Source organism: Procambarus clarkii, chromosome 66 (genome assembly GCF_040958095.1).
Source record: "Procambarus clarkii isolate CNS0578487 chromosome 66, FALCON_Pclarkii_2.0, whole genome shotgun sequence".
NCBI lineage: Eukaryota > Metazoa > Arthropoda > Malacostraca > Decapoda > Cambaridae > Procambarus > Procambarus clarkii.
This window is the reverse complement of record NC_091215.1, coordinates 4383396-4395913: the sequence shown is the minus strand read 5'-3', so window position 1 is coordinate 4395913 and position 12518 is coordinate 4383396.

Genomic DNA, 12518 nt, shown 5'->3' with positions numbered 1-12518 from the left:
GCAATCAACAGCCAATTAATGCACAACTATATTCTACCCACCTCAAGACTCCGCTCCAATATAGAAGCATCAAGAAATATGGACCAATAGGCTTTCTACAAACACTTCTATTCGATACCCATTGTTTCGTGTTCTGTCTTGTGTTGATGAAATTAATACCCTATTAATGCCACCTCTTGTTCTGTCTTGTGTTGATGAAATTAATACCCTATTAATGCCACCTCACCCCATCCACCTCACTAAAATGTAGATATAAAATCGGAGATGCGTAAGTTCTATTCTGTACAGGCAGTCAGATCAGTGATCGATTATGCCGCACCTGCACTCACAAATCTATCACACCAACAGTGGAAAAAGCTTGAAGTTGCCCAAAACAATGCTATGGGAGCTGCACTGGGAGCCCCCATGTGGACCAGGCTTGAAACTCTTAGACTGGAGACGGGTTGCCCTCTCTACAAGAAAGAATATCACAAAGGACAGCTACAATTATCAGTAAGATAAATATTTCTTCTGATCCAATCCCAGTACGGCAGGCCTTGGTGGTTGGACTAGGCCAAAACAATGGAAACTCTTAGGTTGCAAGAGCAGGAAAAGTCCTAAACAGACTACATTTAAAAAACATGATTCTTGATAGAGAGGGTGATCATCCACACCCAAATTACACTCCTTCCGCGCCGTGGGAAGAGCCTACTTTCAAAATAGTAATAGAAAGTCTCCCAATGAAAAAGGCTGCCTATGATCCGACAATCCTAAGGCGCATAATAGAAGAGCAAATGTATAGCATAGCAGTAGCAGGAGCCACCCACATCTTCACAGACGGATCGGTGGACACAGAAAATGAGAGTGCTGGCGCTGCTCTTTGCACGACCAGCGTTCAGGCATATTGGAGACTGGGAGGACTAGTATCATCAACCCAAACTGAGCTGTTTGCCATACAACAGGCATTCGCATATGTGATTGCACAAAACACTCAAAATGCAATCATACACAGAGACTCAAAAGCTGCACTTCAAATACTAGGACAAAAACAGTGGAAAGATAATGTGGAAATAATTACCACCATTTTGTATCAAGGAGCAGTCGCTAAAGGCAAAGGCCTCAACATAACTTTAAACTGGATCCCATCCCATATTGGAATCCCATTAAATGAAAAAGCTGATGAAATTGCTAAATTGGCAACTCGTCATCCAGTGATACATAAAACAATTCAACCCAGCCTAGAAAACATAAAAAACATCAACACCAAAAAACTCTCACATCTCAACAAAGCCTACCTGCACCAAAGAATAGCTGAAGGTTCGCCATCTGCAACATGGTATCTTCAGGCAACCAAATTAGAAAGGTTAAATATCCCAATAGGAATCCACAGGGAAATAGCAGTTAGGCTATATAGACTACGTCTAGGTTACAGATGCAACTGGGAGATTGGTGAACCCCGACAGAGAGAGTGCATCTTCTGCCAAACTGTCACAGAAAAGCCATTACTTCACTATCTTCTGGAATGTGAAGCAACCAATGACCTTAGAAGAGCTTTAAGAGTTCCTGAATCATGCAGTGGCCACCCTAAAGCCACCAACACAGCCACTCTCCTGGTCAACAAAGGTGTCCAGCAGCTGGACACCCTCATAAAGACTGTGAAGCAGTATCCTCCCCCACGATAACAGCCTGATGGTTAAATGCAACCTCAGAATACTGAGAAAAAAAAAATTGTACCACTTACGGGCTATTCATGCCCGTGCCACCTCTTGGGTGGCTTAATCTTTATCAATCAATCAATCAGTTCTATTCACGGGAGACATCTCCCGTCACGCAGGTGCAGTCACACCTCCACAGATCTCCAGTATCAGCTCTTGATACTGGTAATGGCTCGAAAGGGCCACCACTTACGGGCTATTCATGCTCGTGCCACCTTTTGGGTGGCTTAATCTTCATCAATCAATCAGTTCTATTCAGTTGTGTATTTGTAAACTAAAGTCTTTGAAAATGTAATAAGTTTTACGAAACGCGCTCGTGTCGCGTCAGACTAGAAATAAAAAAGAATTTTGGAGAATTGATTTTTGATTTACCTCCAACAGTGAAAAGAAATGTACGAAAGATTGAGAAAATTCGTGTTAGAATTATTAATCTTACTTTTTCGGTCATATTTAATAATATATATATATAAATAATAATAAATAATAATAATAAAAATGTTTATTCAGGTAAGGTACATACATACAAGTGATGTTACATTAATGGATTGATAAATAGATAGAGCTAGTACATACAATGCCTAAAGCCACTATTACGCAATGCGTTTCGGGCAAGAAAAACATTAATATCTAGAACTTAATACTAATTGAGCATAAAGAATAAAAAGTGTTGAAAACAAATACAAATAAAGATAAAAAAAGGGGGAACCTGACTGAAAAAGCAGCACAAATACAATAGGTTGACAGTGTTGATTAAAAAAAAAAAAAATAATAAAATAACAGACATGGGTTGACAATAGAGGAGTGAGGTAGGTTACAGGGAATTTATTAGGTAGTGTTTAGTTTTTATCTTAAACTGGTTGAGAGAGGTACAATCTTTAACATGGTTGGGAAGGTCATTCCACATTCTGGGTCTCTTGATTTGTAGAGCATTTCTAGTTTGATTAAGTCGTACTCTAGGAATATCAAAACTGTATTTATTCCTGGTGTGGTGCTCATGGGTTCTGTTACAACCTTCAATGAAGCTTTTGAGGTCAGGATTGGCATTACAGTTCAGCGTTTTATATATATATAATACACAAGAGAGAATGTGCAGTGACTTAATATCTAACATATTCAGAGATTTGAGTAAGGGTACCGAGTGATGTCTGGGGCCAGAGTTGGATATTGTCCTAATAGCAGCTTTGTGTTGGGTAATAAGAGGACGTAAATGATTTTGGGTAGTAGAACCCCAAGCACAAATACCATAGTTGAGGTATGGATATATATATATATATATATATATATATATATATATATATATATATATATATATATATATATTATTAAATATAACTGAAAAGTAAGATTAATAATTCTAACACGAATTTTCTCTATCTTTCGTACATTTCTTTTCACTGTTGGTGGTAATTCAAAAATCAATTCTCCAAAATTCATTTTTATTTCTAGTCTGACGCAACACTTGAGCGCGTTTCGTAAAACTTATTACACTTTCAAAGACTTTAGTTTACACATACACAACTGAATAGAACTTACACATCTCCTATTTGTTTATATCTACATTTGAGTGAGGTGGATGGGGTGAGGTGGCATTAATAGGGTATTAATTTCATCAACACAAGACAGAACACGAAACAATGGGTATTGAATGGAAGTGATTGTAGAAAGCCTATTGGTCCATATTTCTTGATGCTTCTATATTGGAGCGGAGTCTTGAGGTGGGTAGAATATAGTTGTGCATTAATTGGCTGTTGATTGCTGGTGTTGACTTTTTAATGTGTAGTGCCTCGCAAACGTCAAGCCACCTGCTATCGCTGTATCTATCGATGATTTCTGTGTTGTTTACTAGGGTTTCTCTGGCGATGGTTTGGTTGTGGGAAGAGATTATATGTCCCTTAATGGAGCCCTGTTGCATATGCATAAGCAACTGTTGGAGCCCTGTTGCATAAGCAACAGGGCTTCAAAGAATTCTTTGAAACAAAAATCTTATCCAGGATTATCCCGGCTAATGTGGTTTGGTATAGGTATGTTGATGATATTTTGTGCTTATGGCCGTGCAACAAAGACCAGATAGTTTTTCTTAATGAACTCAATTCTTTGGTACCTTCAATAAAATTCACTTGTGAGACTGAGGAGAATGGTACTCTTCCGTTTTTGGACATTATGATTCATAGAGTCACTAGAAAGTTCAAATTTAATGTGTATAGGAAACCTACCAACGTGGGGTCGTATGTTCATTTTTATTCGAATCATCATAGTAAAGTTAAACAGGCAGTATTTTCAGGAATGTTTCTACGAGCTTTGAGGGTTTGCAGCCCTGAGTTTTTTGATGAAGAGATTGCTAAAATATATGAAATTGGGAAGAGTTTACAATATCCTAAGAGGTTTTTGGATTTCTCGTTTGTACAAGCCAAGCGTACGTTTTATAATCACGTCCCTAAGGCGAAACCAAAAATTATTAACTCATTGGTGGTACCTTATGCGAGTGGACTTGAAAAATTGTCTCTGATTTTTAAGAAACTTAATATAAATTTGGTGTTCACTAATAGTACGATCAAATCCAATTTAATAAAAAACTCCACTGATACAGCAGGTTGTGTGTATTCGATTCCCTGCAATGATTGTGATTCTGTGTACCTTGGACAAACAGGAAAGTCCTTACAATTGCGGTTGTCACAACATGCTTATAGTATTAGAACTGCCCAAACGTCTAATGCATTGTATCTACATACGAGTTTATGCGATCACAATATTAACTGGAATGGGGCAAAAAGCATTACCAATTGTGGGGATTTCGTGGAAAGGAATTTGATTGAGTCTGCTCTAATCAGTCAGTGTCCAAATCTTCTTAATGTTAGTACTAGAATGTACAAACTTGATCCATTTTTAAGTTATAATATTGCACAACAGTTTAAGAAACAACTCTGATAGAGAGGCTTACAATGTCTCATTATAATTGTATATTCATATATTGTGTGTTCATAAGGCTTTTCTTTAATCTTTCATCCTTATTCTCTGACCGCTTAATCCTCTTTGACCATTCTAAGTAAGCTATACCTGTTTTTGGTTAATTACACCTGACCAACCCTAGGGATGGGTTGGGCAGGTGTCGGCCTATATATCCTCCCCCTTCTCCCTTCTCCTTAGTCAGTCTGGTGTTGACAAAGGCTTTAACAAAGCCGAAACGTTCACCTCATTTCATATTTCTCTGTGGATTTTCCGCATATATATATATATATATATATATATATATATATATATATATATATATATATATATATACATATACATATATATATATATATATATATATATATATATATATATATATATATATATATATATATATATATATTTATTTTTTTTTAACCTAGAAGGGGTACCACCTCTGGTGCAAGTGTAGGGACCCATAGCCTCGGAGCAGAAAATAAAGAGTACTCAGAGAAGACCTTGTGGATCCTCACTGAACACTTTAATATTTTCTTCTCCTACCACCCCTATTCTTTTGGTATGTGTGTATATTTATCTAACTTTATTTGAAAATTTCATTACACAAAAAAAGTTACAATATTGATTACATGCAGGGTACAAGGCTGCTTGTCACAAGTTGAACAGCTCCTCCAGCTCCTCAGATGGCGGGCAGGAACCATGGATGCAGTGAGCATTTCCTCTCTGGATTGTCACACTAAGGCGCTGAAAAAGAAAACTGGCAGCTCTAGGGTCTCTAGTTGTTTCGATTAGCTTAGACCCTAACTCCTTCAAAAAGCTAGCAGCACTTTTACCCCAGGCACCAAGTGTCTCTGAGACAATGGGGACAAAATTGCAGTGGTGCTCAAGGTCTCTGTATTTATGTGACTTGGCTGCTTCCCGGTGATTGGCAGCTCCTCCTGCTTGTGTAGCACTGAAGTCAACATAGGTATTGGCCAAAGTTGAAACGCAAGTGTAGTCCCACACCAACTGTCTACCACTCTTCCAGGGGTTCACCGTGATTCCGTCTGGGCGACCGACAGGCTCATCAGAGTTGCGGGACATTAGGTAACGGGGCTCTCTCTCTGCTGGACAACCGGCTGTGGTAAGGCTTCTCTTAATGTCATTGACCTCGCCGTGTCTTGCATGCCATCCTCTTGTCCTTTGGCAGAGAAGGCCATGCCGACCGTATCTGTCGGCCTCTGCCTCGCCGCAAATACACCTGTATTCGGTGTGGATTGGGGCAGCGAGGCGGAGAGCTACGGCAATTCGGAGGGCCTGCGGAGTGAGACGGGTTGCTGACATTGGGGTTGCTAATAGGAAATCACCTGCATGGGGAGCAGCTACAGCTCTAAGTCGGGCAGTTTCATGTGGTGTTGTCGCAGCTTCTAGCAAAGTCGCAGCTTCCTGGTCAGCAATGGGGCGATCCCAGCAGGATTGCTTACGGGCTTCAGAAGGCTGTGGTTGGGGGTGCTGGTCCTGCGAGAGAGACCCATTTGGTTGTGCAGCCTGTGAAGCTGGTATCATGTACCCCTGCCTGTTGAACTAGGTGCTCAGGTAGGATTTCCTTCACCAAGTTGTTAGACCCCACTGAAGAGGACAGGAACGCTGGCACAGCAATTTGTGTTGCTGTGCGCACGCCAAGGCCCCCGAGTCTGACAGGAAGGGAGGCCTGTTTCCACTGTGAGTCGCTGAGGAAAAGATTGAGGGTTTTTTCTAGTGTTGATTTCAGCAAGCTGTCGTACTCTTCTAATTTAATATTGTTGAAAGATGGCGAACATCTTAGAAAGTAGGTCAGCCTGGGGAGGGACAAGCATCTGGTGATGAGGTAAAGTGCATCATGAGCATCGATGTCTTCAATCCTCTCGTTCATTCTCTTCAGGTCAGTGATCTTCTTACCTAGGACACCGTCGATAGCATTCCTGCCAAGAGGAGCACCTAGGAGTGTGCTGTCCTCAGGTTTGGTTGTATGAATGTCAGGCAAAACAACCTTTATTTGCTCTATTATGCGCTTGTTGGTGGAGGTTATTTCGCACTTGGAAGGGTTCAGGGTGAGGCCTAGGCTTGCTCCTTGCTCCTGAATTATTCTTATGTCGTCCAAGAGTGAGGCTGGGGAGCCAGCTAGAGTACCATCGTCCAAAAACAAAAATATTGAGCTCACTGGACAGGTTATCGGTCACTTCCTTGATAACTAGGCAGAAAGGAAAGGAGCAAGGGGGTCACCCTGTTGGACACCTTCTTGTGATTCAATTTCGTGTTTCGTTGTTTTCGTGTTTTTTTTGGTTGTTTTGGGTGTGAGAGGGGAAGGGCCACGCGGTGCGAGCTCCGCGGAAAACAATATATATCTAGGGACATTTCAGTGATACAGGAACTAAACACAGTCAGATAACTTTTAAAGTGTGTCTCAACATATTAACCAATATATCATAGTGATTACCATCCGACCGTTTGTGGTAAAGGAAAAATAAGTGAACTTCGTGTGTAGTCAAGGCTGCCCTCGTGGTGCCAGGAGGCCTTAGGCGATAGTGTCCAAGTCGTCAATAAATCACATCTCTCGCTATTGAAACATCAAGTAATCAGTGCCCATAGTGCTAAGCTCTCTATGCAAAACCTGTGTATTATAACAAAAATTAAGATAACATAGTCTAATATCAAGTGAACAAATTACACACAAAATAAGTCCGTCGTGTGTGTGTAAACAAGGGCCACTTGGAGGTAGGCCCACCCCAGTACCCTCTTGTGTGTGTATTCTTTCAAATAGTGTAACGTACTCAGGTAACTAGTGCCCAGACACAGAAACTAGACGCCTCTACTGTATGATAACTAGTGGGAAAATGCAAGTAATGTAATCTAACAAGTGAACAAAACAAATTAAGAGTGCGACACGTGGTAGCAACACTGGCCGTCCATACAGCCTCTTCCAGGCCTATCTCAAGTTGGTAAACACCCACGGTCAACACCCACGGCCAGCTCCCACGGCTAGCTCCCACGGCCAGCACCCGCGGTCAACTCCCCCACCGGTCAACACCCCACCTTGTAAGACCATCACCACTGAACAGAAGTGTTCAAAAAATGTCTTTGATAAAAACGTGCATAGAATGCAACATGAAGGTAGATTACCAACAGAGCTTTCAATGCCAACTCTGTTCAGCAGCCATACACAAAAAATGTGCCAACATGACTAACAATTCAAGGAGAAATGGTCCCAGTGACCACTCTGTGTACTGGCTCTGCAAAAAGGATGATGTAACTTTTTTGAAATTGATGGAAATCCTGGATAAAACTCCCGCCGAAAACAGAGAATTACTAATTAATGCCTGCATAGCAATTTCTAATGTCTTCAAACAAACTGTACATGACACCAAGGTACAACCAGCTGTAGCACAGAGCTCTGTGGCAGCGGCGCCTGAGCAGGGCGCGGAGTCGGGGATGCCTGAGCAGGGCACGGAGTCGGGGATGCCTGAGCAGGGCGCGGAGTCAGGGATGCCTGAGCAGGGCACGGAGTTGGAGATGCCTGAGCAGGGCGCGGAGTCGGGGATGCCTGAGCAGGGCACGGAGTCGGGGACCCCTGAGCAGTGCGCGGTGCCACAGGTACCGGAGCAGAGCGCGGTGTCACAGGCCCCGGAGCAGAGCGCGGTGTCACAGGCACCGGAGCAGAGCGCGGTGTCACAGGCCCCGGAGCAGAGCGCGGTGTCACAGGCACCGGAGCAGGGCACAGTGTCGGGGGCGCCGCAGCAGAGTGCGGTCCCTGGCAGAGGGAAACAAACAAAACAAAGCCCCAAAATCTGTTGGTATTACAGATGGGCTACCTGTAAGCATGGGGAATCGGGAAGAATAAATGGAACATGTACACACGATCACCCTAGAAAGTGCAGAAACCTCCTCAATACAGGTAAATGTACCAAAAGCTGTGAATTCTTTCACCCAGAAATTTGCAAGAACTCTTTGGACAGGAAAGAGTGCTTCAATGCTGAATGCCCAGCTTTTCATATAAGAGGTACCAGGCGAATAAAACCGACAGACTACCACTATGAAAACAGCCACTACTCCATCAACCGGGATAATTTTTTAGCAAGAGGAGGAGGAGAAGAATGGCTAAAAATGACCAGACTCTACCACCAACTCGGTCAAATGCTAGAGAGGACGCAAACACAGTGGCCTCCTTACCAGAGCCTCAGATATTAACACCAATTAAAGCATCCAGCACTTCCACCAACACGATAACATCATTTATATTTGCCAACATCCAGGGTATAAAAACACGCAAATCCAACAAAGTTCATTTTATAGATGGTCTCCTTCATGAGGCAAATGCAGTGTTTGCAGCCCTAACGGAAACTCACACAAAGGACTACCTTGATGGTGAAATATGGATCTCAGAATACAATCTCTTCAGATGTGATAGGAAACACCGGCTTCAGGGTGGGGTCAGCCTCTACATCAAAGACACACTCATCTGTACTGAGCTGCTAAACACCTCAAATGATATGGTGGAAGTGCTGATAGTCAAAATAGAGATCCTAAATGTAGTTATTGTCCTTGTATATAAGTCACCGGAGGCAAACCCTCAGCAGTTTAAAGACCAACTAATGAAAATAGAGCACTGCTTGGAAAACCTCACAAATCCAGCTCCGAACATCATCCTGCTTGGGGACTTCAACCTACGGCACCTGAAATGGAAGCACCTGGCTAATACAGTAATATCAGAAAGAATACCAGGAAGTAGCCTAAATGAGCAGGCACATGCAAATGACCTGCTACGGATGTGCGATAGGTTTGCCTTAAACCAGCAAATAGTAGAACCAACTAGGAAGGAGAACACGCTGGACCTCATTTTCACTAATAATGATGAGTTGATCGGGAACATAATGATTACAAATACCTGTTACTCAGATCACAACTTAATTGAAGTTCTGACAACCATGGGGAATGGACCTTCAAAACCAGTCCAGATTCCCGGTGGAGGAGATTTCAGCAAATTCAACTTCAATAATAAACGGATAAACTGGGAGCAAATAAACCAGGACTTCACAGAAATAAACTGGGAAGAACAGCTAGAAAATGCAAACCTGAACCAGTGCCTGGAAAAAATAAGCTCAGTAGCACTAGAGATATGTTCAAACCGCATACCCCTAAGAAAAAAGAGAAAGAGATGCAGATTGGAACGGGAACGTCGTTCCCTATATAGGCGAAGAAAACGAATCGCGGAACAACTTGAGAGTCGCACCCTATCTCAAGAACGGCGAAGAAGGTTAGGTAGAGAAATAGAAACAATTGAACTCAAGCTACAAGAATCATACAAAACCCAGGAGAGGCAAAGAGAGCAAAAGGCCATCAGTGAAATAGAGAGAAATCCGAAATATTTTTTCTCCTATGCAAAATCAAGATCAAAAACCACATCTAGTATCGGGCCCCTGCGAAAGGGAGATGGAACTTTCACAGATGACAACAAAGAAATGAGCGAGTTACTGAGGAAGCAGTACGACTCTGTTTTCAGTGAGCCATTAAATGCACTAAAGATTGATAACCCAAATGAATTTTTCATGGATATGATACCAACATCAAATCATATATCAGACGTCGCCCTATCCCCACTAGATTTTGAAGAAGCCATAAACAGTATGCCTATGCACTCTGCACCAGGCCCGGATTCTTGGAACTCCATATTCATCAAGAACTGTAAAAAACCACTATCGCAGGCCCTTCACATTCTGTGGAGACAAAGCCTAGATACTGGCGTTATCCCTGACATACTAAAAACAGCAGAGATAGCACCACTCCATAAAGGAGGAAATAAGGCAGAGGCAAAAAATTACAGACCGATAGCACTAACATCGCACATCATAAAAATTTTTGAGAGAGTGCTAAGAAGTAAGATCACAAAATACATGGAATCACAGCATCTCCATAACCCCGGACAACATGGTTTCAGAACAGGGCGCTCTTGCCTGTCGCAGTTGCTGGACCACTATGATATGGCATTAGATGCTATGGAAGACAAACAAAACGCTGATGTAATTTACACAGATTTCGCAAAAGCTTTTGATAAATGTGACCATGGTGTTATTGCACATAAAATGCGTTCAAAAGGAATTACCGGGAAAATAGGCAGATGGATCTACAATTTCCTGACTGACAGAACCCAATGTGTAATAGTCAACAAAATAAAATCCAGCCCATCAACCGTGAAGAGCTCAGTCCCCCAGGGTACTGTGCTTGCTCCAGTACTTTTTCTCATCCTCATATCGGACATAGACCAGAACACAACCTATAGCACTGTATCATCCTTTGCAGATGACACTAGGATTTTCATGAGAGTTGGCAACATAGAGGACACGGCAAACCTCCAATCAGATGTAGATCAGGTCTTTCTATGGGCTACAGAAAATAATATGGTATTCAACGAGGATAAGTTTCAGCTCATGCGCTACGGAAAAATTGAAAATATAAAAACAGAAACCACGTACAAAACGCAGGCAAATGATAACATAGAACGAAAAGGCAATGTAAAGGACCTGGGTGTACTCATGTCGGAAGACCTTACCTTTAAAGAACACAATAAAGTAGCCGTCACAACTGCAAGAAAAATGACTGGTTGGATAACAAGAACTTTTCACACTAGAGATGCTATACCGATGATGATACTTTTCAAAACGCTTGTGCTCTCTAGAGTGGAGTACTGCTGCACAATGACAGCCCCTTTCAAAGCTGGAGAAATTGCTGACCTAGAGAGCGTGCAGAGATTCTTTACTGCTAGAATCCACTCAGTAAAACATCTAAATTACTGGGACCGACTAAAGAGCCTAAATCTGTACTCCCTTGAGCGCAGGCGGGAGAGATACATAATAATTTACACGTGGAAAATAATTGAGGGGCTGGTCCCAAACCTGCACACAGAAATAACACCACATGAGACCAGAAGACATGGCAGGATATGCAGAATACCCCCGTTGAAAAGCAGAGGTGCAACAGGTACTCTGAGAGAGAACTCTATCAACATCAGAGGCCCGAGACTGTTCAACACGCTTCCACTACACATAAGGGGCATAACTGGCAAACCCCTCACAGTGTTCAAGAGAGAACTGGATAAGCACCTCCAAAGAATACCTGATCAACCAGGCTGTGACTCATACGTCAGGCTGCGAGCAGCCGCGTCTAACAGCCTGGTTGATCAGTCCAGCAACCAGGAGGCCTGGTCGACGACCGGGCCGCGGGGACACTAAGCCCCGGAAGCACCTCAAGGTAGCCTCAAGGTAGCCTCCCCAAAAAGCAGAGTTAGATTCTTGCTGTAGCATGAGTTTACAGACGGGTAGAGGGAAGGAAAAAGGCGATGAACTGCACTGAGTACTGCATCCCTTCTAACCAGATTGAAAGCATTTTTGAAGTCCAGCTTTATCAGGGCTTTTTCATCCGTAATGTAGGCTCTAGCTGCATGAGCCGCTGCCTCACACCCTTGGGGAATGCCAAACCCAAGCTGTTTTGGCTTCAGCATGTCGGCTGCTGCCTGATATATATATATATAAATATATATATATATATATATATATATATATATATATATATATATATATATATATATATATATCATCATACGATGATATATATATGAACAATGAAAATGAACATCATACTCTCTGACCAAACTAAGTTCCAAAGGGTAACGAAGGACACTACAGCCGAATTAAAAGCAAAGGTCAACAAACTGATCGAAACTGTAAACGCCAAGAAATCCGGACTCCACCTGCCAAAGATCATTGGGGAATATAAACCTGGATATGCGTATGGAAATGTCAAGACGCACAAGCCTGGTAACCCACTTCGGCCTCGTTGGCCGAAGAATCGCTGTTTACCAACGTACCT